The sequence below is a fragment of the Malania oleifera genome, chromosome 2, assembly GCF_029873635.1.
Source record: "Malania oleifera isolate guangnan ecotype guangnan chromosome 2, ASM2987363v1, whole genome shotgun sequence".
Classification (NCBI taxonomy): domain Eukaryota; kingdom Viridiplantae; phylum Streptophyta; class Magnoliopsida; order Santalales; family Ximeniaceae; genus Malania; species Malania oleifera.
Window position 1 is genome coordinate 134237322 of NC_080418.1, and position 15503 is coordinate 134252824.

Below are 15503 nucleotides of genomic sequence, written 5' to 3' on the forward strand. Positions count from 1 at the left end.
CCCTAGAATAAATGCCCAACTTTGTAACCCCTGCAAACACAATAATGTACCCTATAAATGCTAAATTTAAAAGGGGCATATTTATTTTTTTCTAGTACTGTTGCAATATAAGCCTCCAATAGTCCCGGATTTAGGTATTAGAGTGATCCCTCGGAATACACCCCAGGTCTTTAAAGCCATTCCTGTTTGAATTTTTGCAGGCGGTCGCGGTTGAAGATCAATCCACGTCAGCTATTCAGTTTTTGGTAAGAATAGTTGACACCGTCTATGGAAAACTGGGAGGTTTTCCATTTGTGACCATGCCCACATCACCTAATTCCAAGTTAGAATCCATTGCAACAGATAAAAGCCCTTGAAGATTAAATATGGATGATTCTGCATGAATGCCCTTTCTTGTTGATAGAGAAAAGCACACCATTATGCATGAAGTTGGAGTCCCCCAAGCATGCACCTTCAGCTAGGCTGGCTTTCTCCATTGAAGTATGTTAAGGTGCACTCAAAATATTTGGCATACCTAATCTGACTTGGCAAAACAAGCCCTTTTCCATCAACACATTTTTTCTAGTTGTAGTAATCATTAGACTCCTCGGTCGTAGGGAAGAATTTCATAAAGTGGAGGAGGCTAGAAATCATCAATCCTGTCCTACCTGTTCTAGCCTTATAGTGCACAACCACAACATTTTCAATATCCTCCTTCAACCATGAGTATGCACTTTGACAGAATGATTTTATGAGTTGAATGGGAGGGCAATTATGATCATAGAATGGGAAACTAGCCAACTTTCCTTCAAATAGTGATGCTTCATACAGTCTCCCAGAGCAAAGATTATATACTTTGTGTTTGTCCTTGTGATGGATTTTAAAGAATTTGATAACTTCTTCCATGTGGTTCCAATGAAATCCCTCAACATACCTGAAAAACCCAGAACTCATGTCACCAACAGGAAACTCCGTAGCAATTATATTCTCTGGTATCTTCATTTGTTTTGAGAGACAACAAGTTGAGCCTTGACATGTACAACCTTCACAACATTCTTAGATGAGTCAACTAACCCTTTTGTCAAGGTTCCAATAAAACTAGGTTAAGTTGTTATTGTAGTCTTCCTGGAGCTGTTATCTGGCAGAGGAGCCTTTGGAGACAAACGTAATTCCAATCCACTAGTAAATCGTGCAAAGGTTGATTTACCAAAATTTCCAGCATCATTTTGTGCTACTACAATGATGGGGGAATTTTCAAATTCTTGGCCCACGATAATATGTTAGAAGGAGAAAGCCTAGATGGTCTGTCAGGAGCTCTTTTATCTGACCCCAGAATCTGTGGGAGTAGAAGGTTGAACATTTGGAGGTGAAGTTGATGAATCAGAAGATTCTAAATCCATTCTGGTACTATGGAGTCTTAATAGTAGTTCTACGCACTAAGTTTCAAAACATCATGCAAGATGTCATTGTAAAAATTGAGATCAAAATTTGATTCGTTAGAACAGCTGATAGTAGAAAATTAGGATCTGAAGCATCGTGACTAGTCGTGATTGGAGGGAGGGTACCAAGCTTGCAAGCATTGTATAATCTATTATTAATCTTGGATGGCAATGCAACCATCCTCATAGATTTTGTAGCTCTTCTTGCTCTTAGGCATTCTTTTTTACAATAAGGATGCTCAAACATAGCAGCTTTGCAGGAACAAATCTTCAAATATTCATGCTTGCAAATCTCAAAATTTGTTATATTGAAATTCACAAAATATTGTGTTTGAAAAAAAGGAGAGTAAGTTATCAGAACCTTCACATAATCGATTAATCAAAGGTTTAAATCTTCTAGTTGCTGCCAAATGTTGAACATTATCCTCCACCCGCTCCATCCTCTTTTAGAATCTCTTCGGCTAGATTGGATACAACAAGATACTCTTAATGTCCTGAACAGAGTGGTTCACCATCTAATTATTGAAATCTTCACCGCTGAGATGGGCGTCTCCTGGCTGTTGCTTTGACTATTAGGGAATAAAGCCTGGAGCAATAATCACACACGCAGAAAAATCAAGCACATTCACACTGGAACACCGGATTTACGTGGTTCAGTTGAATCTGACCTACGTCCACGGGAACACATACCACTGCACTATAAACTGGGAAAAAAATACAATAGGAGCCACACTACTCAACTCTCTCTCTCTGTCTCACTCTGCAACTCTCTGCACACACTCTCACTTCACACACAACACATACACCCCTCACAGCTCACTGCTGCACAACTCCACTACTCAGTACACTCACACACACAGCACACTCTGTGCACAACTCCACACACTCTCACAGCTATATATATATATATATATACAAAAGGGGGGGAGTAAAATCATAGAAGGTGGCTGCAGATTTCAACAAAATCTGTAGAGTAGGTGGCTGTCGTTCTTCAATGTCAACATAGGCTGCATAGGGAGGTGGTGCTGCCGATGATTCCACACCAACAATCCCAACAATCTCCCACTTGGAGACGGAGGCAGCATCTCAACCAGTGTATAGGCAAATGATGTGCTCATGTTTGTCTTCAAGGATGAAGACCAACTGAAGTTGAGCATAACTTCAGCTTCTCTTTAATCGCCACCTTCCTGTCTGTTAGATTTCTGCGGACTAATCTGATGGTCGTCATCTTCACAACTGGTGTAAAAATGCCGGTGTAGTCAATCCCTTCCTTCTGCTCAAAGCCTTTGACTACCACCTGAGGCTTGTACCTTCTGGAGTCGTCATGCTCCTCTTTGATTTTGTACACCCACTTGTTGTGAAAGGCCTTCTTACCTTTGGGTAACTCAGCTAGTTCCCATGTTCTGTTGGAGGTGAGGGACTTCATCTCGTCCTTCATTGCAAGCTCCCACTTGCTCGTATGTGCCACCTGACATGCTTCATCACAGCATTCGGTCTCTCCTCCATCTGTAAGAAGTAAAAAATTTATATACCTTTCGTCTGGTACATGAGGTCGAGTATATCTCCTAAGCTCTGGAATTGGATTAGGAGACTGTGGTGCGACGATATGCTCCACTGGTTCCTCCACCTGAGGATTCTCGGCATTCTACTGTTGTGTCCCGACACACTTCTTTGGGGCACGGGTGTTTATCTAGAAATTGGCCCTCTTCTGTTTCTTGACTATACAATCCTCACACATGTCAATCTGCACTGACTGTAGACCACTCAATTTTTCTTTTGAGTGCATCACCCTGAGTTCCTTCTCGCTCATGTGACCAAGTCGTTGGTGCCAGATGTTGCTGTCATCATTTCCTACAGCAACTGAAATAGACATGGAGGCATTGGAGGTTAGAAAAAGTGTTCCGCTTTTCTTACCTCGTGCAATCGTAAGTATACCCTTTGAAACTTTCCATTCATCGCCGATGAATTTCGTTGTGTATCCCTCATCTGCCAGCTGACCAACTGAGATCAAATTCTTTCTCAGGTCTGGAATATGTCTGACATCCTTCAGCTTCCATACTGACCTATTTATATTGATCTTCACAACTCCCTTGCTGGTTACGTCGCAAGGTTGATCGTTGCCAAGGTACACTTTACCGAAATCACCTGGTGTGTACTCCTCTAGGCAATCTTTGCAGCATGTGGCATGATATGAGGCTCCAGAGTCTAAGACCCAAGACTTCTGCTTGCTCTCCAAAGAGCAGATCAACATCTCATCATTCTCAGAAGCAATATTTGCTTCTATCTTTGCCCTCGTCTATTTCTTCTGACTTCTGCACTGGTTCTTGTAATGACTAGTCTTTCCACAGTTCTAGCACTCAATAAATTTTGTGCTCTGGAAACTTGTGTCCTGAGTGCCTCTGGGATCTCTGGATTTGGACCGCATGGTCCTGGATCTGCCACGATTGTTAAATCGTCCATGCCTGCTTCTCTTTCCTCGGTTTTCCACATTCAAAGCCGAACTTGAAGTGGAGTCATTGTTCGACTGCATTCTGATCTCCTTTGTCAAAATCATGTTGATAACCTCGTCATATTTCAGCTTCGATTTTCCTGCAGAGCTACTGATCGTAGTGACAATACCTTTCTAACTCTCAGGCAGCTGACTAAGAATTAGTAGGGCATGGATCTCATTATCAAAGGTAATCCCAACCGAGGCGAGTTGATCCGGCAACTCGTTGAAATTATTCAGGTGTATGCTAAAGCTTTCACCTGCAGACATGCTCATGGTAAACAATCTCTTCATTAGATGTACCTTATTCGTGGCTAATGGCTGCTCATACATGTTAGATAGCGCATCCATAAGGGACTTGATGGTTGTCAAGTGCTTGATGTTGAACGCCACAGACATTGACAACGTTATTTTAATGGCTCCAAAGGCTTTTCGGTCAAACAACTCTCACTCGCTCTCCTTCATGGATTCTGGCTTCTCCATCAGTGGTAAGTGCAACTCCTTACCAAACAAATAGTCCTCGATCTGCATTTTCCAAAAACCAAAGTTCGTGCAGTTAAACATCTCGATCTAAGAGCTCTTTTCGTTTGACATCTCGATTCACTGATCTAGAGATGGAATTGGCTCAATCAGATAGCACAGTTGGATCCAAAATGGCCGAAAACCCTAGAGATGACTTAAGTCGCTCGAAAAACAGACTCGAAATGGCTTCAAAAAGCCCGGTCAAACTTTCGGTCAAATCTAGTCAACTCTGGTCAACTTAATGGAATATTCCTCTCACGGACAGAATATTCCCTAACGGCGTTAGTGACGCCGTCCACTGCACCGTCTACTGACGTGGCACTACAGGGCCCACTTACTGGCAAGTGACTACGGGGTCCACTACTAACGTGGCGTGGGACCCAACTGACGTGGCGGCCTTCTCGAATGCTGACGCGGCAGCTTCCTTGCCCCTTACTTGGCGCCACGTGGCGCTGACAGTGCGTTGACTAGGCGCGGTCCGCTGATGTGGATGGTCGACGTGGACCATCTTCTTCCTCCCATTGAGTCGCCGGTCGATCGCCGGCGCGTGGACGCGCGTGCAGGGACCTGCGGTGTGTCGCTGGCGTGTGAAGGCACGTGCAGGTGTGTTCTGAGCTCCGTTCTAGCTTTGGTTGCAGCCATTGGCTTTGTCTCGACGAGAGGAGTTTGATGGTAGCCTCAAAATTAAATTTTGAGCTATTGGGCAGAGGCTCAAAATCCGGGAATTTTTCTCGATTTGGCGATTCTGCTCTAACCAAGCTCTAATACCAATTGTTGGGGAATAAAACCTGAAGCAATAATCACACACGCGGAAAAATCAAGCACATCCACATTGGAACACCGGATTTATGTGGTTCGGTCGAATCTGACCTACGTCCACGGGAGCACACACCATTGCACTATAAATTGGGAAAAAATACAAGAGGAGCCACACTACTCAACTCTCTCTCTTTGTCTCACTCTGCAACTCTCTGCACACACTCTCACTTCACGCACAGCACATACACCCGTCACAGCTCATTGCTGCACAATTCCACTACTCACTACACTCACACACACAGCACATTCTGCGCACAACTCCACACACTCTCACAACTATATATATATATATAGGGGGAGTAAAATCAAAGAAGGTGACTGCAGATTTTAACAAAATCTGCAGAGTAGGTGGCTGCGATTCTTCAATGTCAACATAGGTTGCATGGGGAGGTGGTGCTGCTAACAGTTCCACACCAACAATCCCAACATTGACTTCAAAAATACCCTTTTCAATGGTGCATAGCGAGACATCAAAGGTTTCATCACCGAGATCGAAAATCAGAACATTGTTTTCACCCATAAGAGCCCGCTTTCTTGTCAAGCCCGTAAGCAATAGTTGCAGCCGACAACTCGTTGATTATGTGCATAACGTTAAGTCTAGAAATTACGCTAGTTTCCTTGATCGCCAAACTAAGGCACGCCTCTACAATCTCCCACATCTTCATTAGCACCATCGACGAGATCTCCTCAACAGTGAACTGCTTCTCCTCAATATTATCAGCTTGTCGCCAGGACCAGAAATCACCTTTAAACAACCATGATTTCATGTCATTCTATGTTGAAGGGTCACTGGACCTCCTTCCGAACAAACGCTTAGCATCAAGACAATGTTTGTGGGGTTCATGGTAACTTGGTTCCTAGCTACATTGTTGATCAAATGCTCGTATCGAATGTAGGAAGGAGTGGTTCTGATTGTTGGGATATGAATCCCGCCCAAGATTAGATAACACACACACACACACACAAATAACACACAAGATTTATGTGGTTCGGCCAATTTAGCCTACGTCCACGGGAAAGGAGTAAGTTCACTATATATATGGGTATACAGTGAAGGAGGAGGAGGATTACAACACACTTAACTTATAGTAACTCAGATAATTATGAGAATTAAATAATAAAGAAAAGAGAGGGAAAAAGAATTTTAAAGGGGGACGAAGCAGGGCCTCATCGACGAATAGCCTTCTTGGGCTCGTCAACGAGAGTTTACCGAGGGCTGTTTTTGGGGCCTAAAACTTGTCGATGAGGGTTAAGTGCTCGTCGACGAACTCCCTTCTTGAATTTGTCAACAAGGTGACATGGCTCGTTGACGAGACCACATGGCAAAAGGTCTATAAATAGCATAAAATCGGGTTTTAGCGAGAGGATTTCATTTGTTTCTCTTTTCTTTCTCTCTCTAACTCAGTTCTCTCTCCTTCTCTCTAAATTTCTCGCTTCGTTACTCCCCGGTTCGACTATCAGAAGCTGCCACATTGATCTTGGGGAGTTTCTCTATAAGTCTACTGGAATAGATTGTTGATTGGGGCAACTTAAGCACCATCCCAAAATCAGGGTAAGTAGTTTATTTGGGTGTTTTCAATTTTATTAGGCTTATTTGAGTTTAAATTTTGAGTAATATGAGAATATACTAGTATTTTGTGGAATAAATTAGGATGTTATGATTTTAGGACTAGGGTGTTTTTGGGACCCTACAAACACGGGTTGAGGACCAATGAATATTTCTAGGAGTTCAGGTAAATTATAATTCAAAAAATTACAAGTATGTATGTTCAGAGAAATATAGTTGATTTATTGGAAATATGTATATATGTATTATTTCAGGATTTTGAGGATAATACGCTGTGAGGGTAAGGGTAAAATTAGAGGCGAGCCTCTCAGTCAGTTAGGTAAGGGAAATATGCTATGCTAGTAAATTCAGAAATATTATTAGTAAATTATAGTATTTGTTTATTAAGGTACAAGGTATAAATTATACAATTTTACAAATTTCTAAACATGAGATATATTAATTGTGTGGCCTGAGTAAATATTTGTTAAGTACAGAATTTATATAGTTTTTCAGAATATCATGATTTACAGTGTATATATAGATATATTTTACAGACAAACAGATATTTTACATATATTATACAGACAAGTATTTTACAATATTTATAGAATGTCATGTTTTCCAAAACCATAACACTCAGATAGTACAGATTATTTAGATAGATATGACAGTCAGATAACACAGATATTATAGTCAGATATTATATGAATCAAGTTATGATCAGTTAGCAGAGCATAGTACCATTGCTAGTATAGTTCAAAGTGCAACCACACATCTTAGATAGTGTGTGGATGGTTCCATCAACCGTGCCAGGAGGGTTTGCAGACTCTCCAAAAGATTGGGCTGAGGTGGCCGGTTTGACGAGGTAGTTACTAATTTTGTGCCTAGGAGAGGGCACAGTTTGGCTGAACTGAGGATTGGTAGAGTTACAGTTAACTTTCCTAGTGGGCCAACCAGGATTAAGTCCCGCCTACGAGCTGTACAACCCTGTCATGACGGTTTAAATCACGATGCACATTTTTTCCAAGGTAAACATCTCAGTTATGTATATGTATACAGATTTACAGAATATCAACAGATATAATATGATATTAGAAGTATGAAAAGTAGAAAACTTAGAAATTATAGTTATACCTTAAACTATGATAAATGCAAATTATACTGTATATTCATTTATTAGATTTTATAGTTTCAGATATTGTCAATATAGTATTTACGAAATTCAGCTGCCACACACTAGTAATATTATATTTTCTCTTATTAAGCATTGTCTCATCCCAGTGATTTAACATTTTTTAGGTGATCCAGTTAGGCGAGCAGATCAGGCTCGCAGATAGAGAGATCTTGTGTACTGCCCTTTAAGGGTAAGTGTATTCAGGGGATTGTATTTTTGGGTAGATGATACTAAGGTGATGTGTAGATGTGTATGTATGGTTTGGAAACACTGAATTCTGGTATTGTAAATATGGGTGTATGATTTTATGTTTTCCGCTGCGTAGGTATGTCATTTTGTGTACATGGATGCCTCAGTGCCCATTTAGGGCCTGTGATGTTATAGCAGGTATTACAGGGGTATCAGAGTAATTTATATTTTTTTTATAAAAAAATGGTGAAATTTTTGGGTTGTTACACAACTCACTCACTTTAGTATACACTCATAGTGTAGTGTGCACTCACACTTATTGTGTCTTCACTCACTCTCACTCTCTATATGTATACAATGGAGAAGAAGCACTCCTTTTATAGGAGGAGATCATTGCAACCCAATTCCCTCCAAAAATTAATTTTCTTCTTTGTCAAAAAGGTTGGTGGTGTTTAGTGCAACCAATTCTGAATTGTAGCCATCTTCCTTCCATGTGAGGTTGGCCACCATGTGCAGCAATATTCTTGCCTTCTAAATGAGGCAAGCCCCAACAAATCTCCCCCGCCTGACTCATGTGGAGAGTTCCACTAAACCTATTGTGTTTCTACAAGCTTTGAGCTTTGACTTGGACGTTGTCTTAATCATCATGTATGATGCATTGTCATCAGTATAAATCTTCTCTACACTTAGTTGCTTTGACTCCAACACCTCACGAATCCAATGATATCGAACATCCATATGCTTTGACTTTGAATGAAAACTTGGATTCTTGCTTAAATGAATGGCGCTTTGACTGTCACAATAGAGAACATACTTCTCTTGCCTAAAGCCAAGTTTCTCCAAGAACTTTTTCATCCATAGAAGCTCTCTGCTTGCTTCAGTGATGGTGATCTACTCTACCTTAGTAGTGGACAATGCATCACATTTTTGTAGCTTTAATTGCCGTAACATTGCTCCCCCTAAAAATGTCATCAAGTATCCCGAAGTAAACTTTATGGAATCAACGTCACCGGCCATGTCTGCATCTGTACAACCTTCAAACACAAGTTTTTCATGACCAAAACATAAACATAAATAAGAAGTACCTCGAGATACCCTAGAATCCACTTGATGGCTTCTCAATGTTCTTTGCCAAGATTAGAGAGGACTCGACAAACTACTCCAACTGCATGAGTGATATCAGGTCTTGTGCATACTGTAACGCCCCAACCCTCTACGTAGGTCCGGAGTGCTACTAATCCATTCATTTACTTGATAATCTACATTCTAATATCATGTACGCAGCAGAAAACATAAATATAATCTCCACAAATATAATACCAAAGTTTACTATTTCTATCTATAATCCAAAATAACTTTTCATCATCTGTATTCTCATATATACACATCTAGTATTCATAATCATCCATATTTTAGAAAACTTAAAACATAAAACATAAAGCATAACTTAATATATATCCCAAAAAAATCATCAAAATTATACCATTTTCCCTTCTATAACTTAAAAAAAAAAATGTTGTAATAATTTCGAGCTCTCTAAGCTCAATCTCGTGGAGGTCCTAAATAAGATAAGTTCATATTCGGGTGAGACATATCTTAGTAAGGGAAGAAATAATATATATTAAAACAGTGTGTGGTCAATATGAGATTTATCAATAACATATTAATATCATTTACAAACCATTAACATGGATTCTAAAATCATTTCCTGTTCCTAATCATACACATGCAAAATATTTACCCATAATACTACCCAAGGATAGGGGTGATTACCCACCCATACAAGTAATACCCCTCTACTTTGGTACATTAGGCAACCCAAAGGTTACAACTGAAACATACCAGGGCACTCAACTTACTTAGTAAGCCCTCAAGTGATAAATTAATCTCGTACTCACACAGTTTATACAAAAGTTTACTAGTGAAGGCTTCCGAGAATAGGGAAATCTACCCACTCATACAAATAGTTTCCCTCTATCCTAGCACGTTATGCAGCCTAGTGCCACATTTGATACAACCAGGGCACTCACCTTTCTCAGGAAGCCCTCAAACGAAGAGTTTGTCTCGCCCAAACGTAACATGTTCTACTAGCATAGATACTGATAATACTATAATACATTATTTTGTTTGTCATTTTAGTAATTCACATCCGTTCATGTTCTCAACTTTAACATTGCTTAGCATTTCACTTTATGTAACCTTTCAAATTTTACATCGTTCACATTTCACATTTCATATATATTTCATTCACATTTCCATTTTATTTCATTTTCATTGCATTCATTCGTACTACAGCTCCTTTTAGCTGTACATCAGTTAGTCCACATAGAAATGCGCTAAAATCTACTAATATAGTTCCTTTTAGCTGTCATCAATTAGTCTACAACTCTTTTTAGTTGTCATTATATACATGATTTCATTAACAAACACAAGCAGCATAATTCATATCACATTTTTATCCTCAGTGCATTTCTTACATAACCTGCATCTCATATATATAACATATATTTGCATAGAATTTATATTTACTCATGCCACACAATTTAGCAGTACATTCCCTATAAAATAGGTCAATCAACTTTTAATGTTCATATACTAAAAATATACCTTTCATTTCTTACATAATTATCTTGAAAATATTATTCACTTTCATTGGTTCATTTTCACATATATATATATATATATAACTAAATAAGCAGCCATAAGCTCAGAAAACATAATTTACATGATTGGAATTTTATACCCACATAAAAACTCATACACATATATAACATAGTCCATTTTTATTTAATTCATAAAAACCTGATTTAATATATAAAATTTTCCCTTACCTGATTTCTTGAATTACGCCAATAGGGACCTCGAAAAGATACCTGCGGTGTTCACCCGAATTCCTAAATCAAAAATTTTAGTTCCATTAAATCAACTCTAAATAAATATTATTTTAATATTTCTTAGACCCATGAATTTTAAATAAATAATTATACCCTTAAAAATAGTCAATTTACTTAATTCCCCAAATCTCACTCTTGCTTTGGAGTGGTGCCTAGGAAACCCAAATTAAAAATTTACTTCGACCAAAATGAGGACGATCACGACTAGGACCCCATGGTGGTGTCCGATCATCAATTTAGTTAAAGATCTAAGGAGAAATTTAGTAAATTGAGAAAAATTACCTTATCCCAGGAATGATACCTACGCCACTCCCACAACAAATCCGCTCTAGTAGAAATGTCGGTGGCAGAGTTAGGAATCCAACGATACATTCCATTTTCTAATCGGCGCTCGTTAAGCCAATGAAATCAAAAAGAGAGAGGAGGAGAACGGAGGAATGAGATGGAAACAGAGAGAAGTAAAGATGAGTGCAGGCTCTAGGATTTGGCTTCTGTAAAATCCAATTTTAACATTGGATCAAGCTTCCTGAAGAAGCTTTTAAGTATACCACTTTAACTTATATATACAATATAATAAACTTACATATATATATATATATATATATATATATATATATAACTAATTGAAATAAATAAATAAATATATTTATTTCAATTAGTTTTTTTTCTTTCATACTATTCCTTTTTATTTGTTTATTTAATTAATTAATTAATAATTACTCTTAATAATTTTTTTTCCCGGGTTACTACACATACCATGGTGTATTTCAAACTACCCACAGCTGAAGAGTAAGACACTTTTTTCATTTCTTCTTTGTCATTTTCACTTACAGGATATTGCTTGGAAGTAAGCTTGAAGTGTCCTGCAAGTGGGCAACCAACTAGTTTTGCTTTGCTCATATTAAATCTTTCTAACACCTTCTCAATATGCTTTTCTTGAGATAACCTGTAAGGACCTGACCCGAGAAATGTGGATTAAACAAATAAGAAAAAAGAGAAGGAATTTAAAAAGGTGAAAACAATAGGGCTCGTTGACGAGGCTCTTTCTCTCGTCGACGAAGTCTCTCCTATGGCTTGTCGGTAAGGTTCAAAGGATCGTCGACGAATGAATACCAAGAGATTTCGGGAATTTTGGAATCTTAGGTTCGTCGATGAGGCCAACCCCATCATCGATGAAAGCCCTTCTTCTAATCGTCAATGAGCGCTTCATTTCATCAACGAGTCTGGCTGGGTCAACTAAATTATAAATATCTATTTCGTTGCTTCATGGTTAAGAAACTCAAGACTCTCTCTCTCTCTCTCTCTCTCTCTCTCTCTCTCTCTCTCTCTCTCTCTCTCTCTCTCTTTGATCCTCCATTGTTCATCACCTTTACGGTTATAGCAAATCGAATCTTCATTTTGAGGATTTTCGAGTTTCATCCCAAAATCGAGGTAAGGGTCTATGTTCATTTTTGGTTCAGTAGATTTGTAGTAAATAAGATTGTGTTGAAGTACTGTTTTGTGGTTTATACGTTCTGAGAACTCAGTTCGTTGTTTTGGAGTCATATAGTTCGTGTTTTAGGTTCGGAGAAATAGGTAAGGGGACTTGTTTACATCAATCATTTTAGAAAACTAAACCGCTAAAAAGTTAGCTTATGTTTATATGCACGTATTGACTACTTATTTGCAAAGTTTTATTGAGTAAAAATGTCAGTTTTACAATTTTACAGTTTTGGTAAAAATGAGTGTTTTGGCGTATGATCTCCAAACTTTTCAAAATTTCGTTATTTGCATTAAACTTAATGTAGGAGATGCTCAAACCCATTGTTTTCCATTTAAATGTTATTTTTCGAGTTATATACTATATATAGCGGATTTTTGACCATATGAGTGTGGCATATGATATGAAATGGAATATACTAAACTGTTAATATGTATATGAACAAACCGGAGTTCCATTTTTCCATCTGAAAATGTGGAAAACAGGTGCCGGTTATATACCGAGCTTTGTATATGAAAAGGGTTAAACCGAGAATGTGTGTTCCGGTTTATACCACAGTATGAATGAATGAGTTTGTGAAAATACTGGAACTATACAGGTGATTTGTGAATTTGAAACAAGTTAATTCGTTTTATTGTAAATTGTATACAGGATATTAGGACCGCAGTTTGTTACTATGAGAGCCTTAAAATGCTCAATGTTATATAAGAGCCTTAAAAAGCTTAATGTTATATGAGAGCCTTAAAAAGCTTAATGTTATATGAGTGCCTTAAAAAGCTCAACGTTATATGAAGCCTTAAAAAGCTTAAGCGCGATTCTGTTGCTATATTTTGGATACAGTGTAGCCACACATCTGATTTTCAGTATGGGTATCGAGATAGTCGGCTAGGTAGGAGTGTGCCACTAGTGGATTAATGGACCAGGTGGATTCAGTCGAATTATAGTAAATTGCACAACCCGCGCCACGGGGTAGTGTTGACATAGTTATTATTGTTTCAAAGCTGGATGGTGTTTTAAATATGCATATACATGATTTAAAAACTAAAATTGGCAAAGTCACAAGTTTGAGTACCTAGTGAAGGGATTGTATAATGTATCGGCCTGTATCCTATCCTAACCTCGGGAACTCTCTTTTGCAACGATGCTTAATTATCTATTGTAGGAAATATATAAATATCTCCTATATTACAGTATTGAGAATATGCTATATATGTAACTGCTTTCTACTGGTTGAATATGTATTGTCACACACTGATGTAATATCTTCCACCTCACTGAGAAGTGTCTCACCCCAACATACAACCTTTGTTTCAGGTCCTGCAAGACATCGGTCCTAGTTATTAGAGGGACGTCGAAGCTTAGTACTGTTTTTAGCTTACGTAAATGTTTTGTATATGTAATAGACTTAGTTCAGAATATCTATTTGGAGATTGTAAGAACAAGTTATGTTTTAAGTACGATTGTATGTGTGTAAGGATATAATTAGAAACTCTGGTATGTCTATTAGATTCCATATGAATGTTTATGTTTTCGGTTGTGCATGAGATTTCATATCAGTATGAAATACCCGTATGTCTCTATTCAGGGCTGGTGGTATATGTATGTTTATCAGAGATAGGTGTATTATACAGGTGTAGTAGCACTCCGGGGCCGTATAAAGGGTCGGAGAGTTACATGACCACAACTTTCTATTTTTCCTATATCGAAAGATCTTCATTCCAAGAATCTATTTTGTTGGACCCAAATCCTTTATTGCAAAGGATTTTCTTAATTCTTTTCAAATTTTTTATCTTCTTAGTATCATGACAAACAATCAGCATATCATCCATATAAAGCATGAGAATAATGAAATCATTGCTAGAAAATTTCTTAATAAAAACACAGTGGTCAATTTTGAACCTGTCATATCTGTTCTCCATCTTGAATTAATCGAACTTCTTGTACCACTGTCTTGGTGCCTGTTTGAGGCCATACGAGCTCTTTCTCAGTTTGCACACCAACTGTTCTTTTCCTTTGACCTTGAATCCTTCAAGTTGTTTCACGTAGATTTCTTCTTTCAAATCACCATGGAGAAATGCAGTTTTTACATCAAGTTGCTCAATCTCCAAGTTCATGTTGGCAACCAATCCAAGAACAACTCGAATAGATGACATCTTTACCATAGGCGAGAATATCTTCAAAGTCAATGTCTTTTCTTTGACCAAAGCCTTTCACAACTAGTCGCGCCTTGTACCTTGGTTGAGTTTCTTTCTTCATTTTTTCAATTTAGACACCCATTTGTTGTTTAGTGTTTTCATTCCCTTTGGTAATTCTACCAAATCATAAGTGTGGTTCTTATGCAAGGATTCAATCCCTTATTGCATGGCCTTCAACTACTCAGTCTTATGCTCGTGTGACTTGACATCCTCATAACATTCTGGTTCTCCCCCGTTAGTTAGCAACACATACTCATCTAGTGAGTATTTGCTAGAAGGTTGACGCGCCCTAGTGGATCTTCTTATCTGGGTTCTACTGCTAGACACCTTCAACTATTGGTTCATCATTTTTATCATCTTCCTTGTTATCATCATCATTCTTACAATCATCAATAGTTTGATCTTCAAAGAACACCACATCTCTACTTTAGATGACCTTTTTGTTATTTAGATCCCATAATGTAATGATTCGGGAATTTAAATAATTAGAAAATATGATAAATAAAATGGATTAAAGGATAATGAAGGAAAAAGGAAAGAAATTAGAAGGAAAAGCAGACCTCATCGACGAATGTCCTGTATTCGTCAACGAGTGTCCTTCTAAGCTCGTTGACAAAGTCCACTTCTCGTCGATGAAGGAATCTTGAGAGAGAATTTTGGAACCCTGAATTTCGTCGACGAAGGTATCTTCTCATCGATGAAGACTCTATAGCGCCTCGTCGACGAATCGACGTGTCTTGTCGACGAAGTCCTACGTATAAAAAGGGTTTTTCTT

General features: G+C 38.3%; 1 pseudogene; it reads right to left on the reverse strand.

Moving 5' to 3' along the window:
* Positions 1-417: 417 nt before the first annotated feature.
* Positions 418-14695, reverse strand: LOC131148396 (phosphatidylinositol 3,4,5-trisphosphate 3-phosphatase and protein-tyrosine-phosphatase PTEN2A-like; annotated as a pseudogene).
* Between the last annotated feature and the right edge of the window lie 808 nt (positions 14696-15503).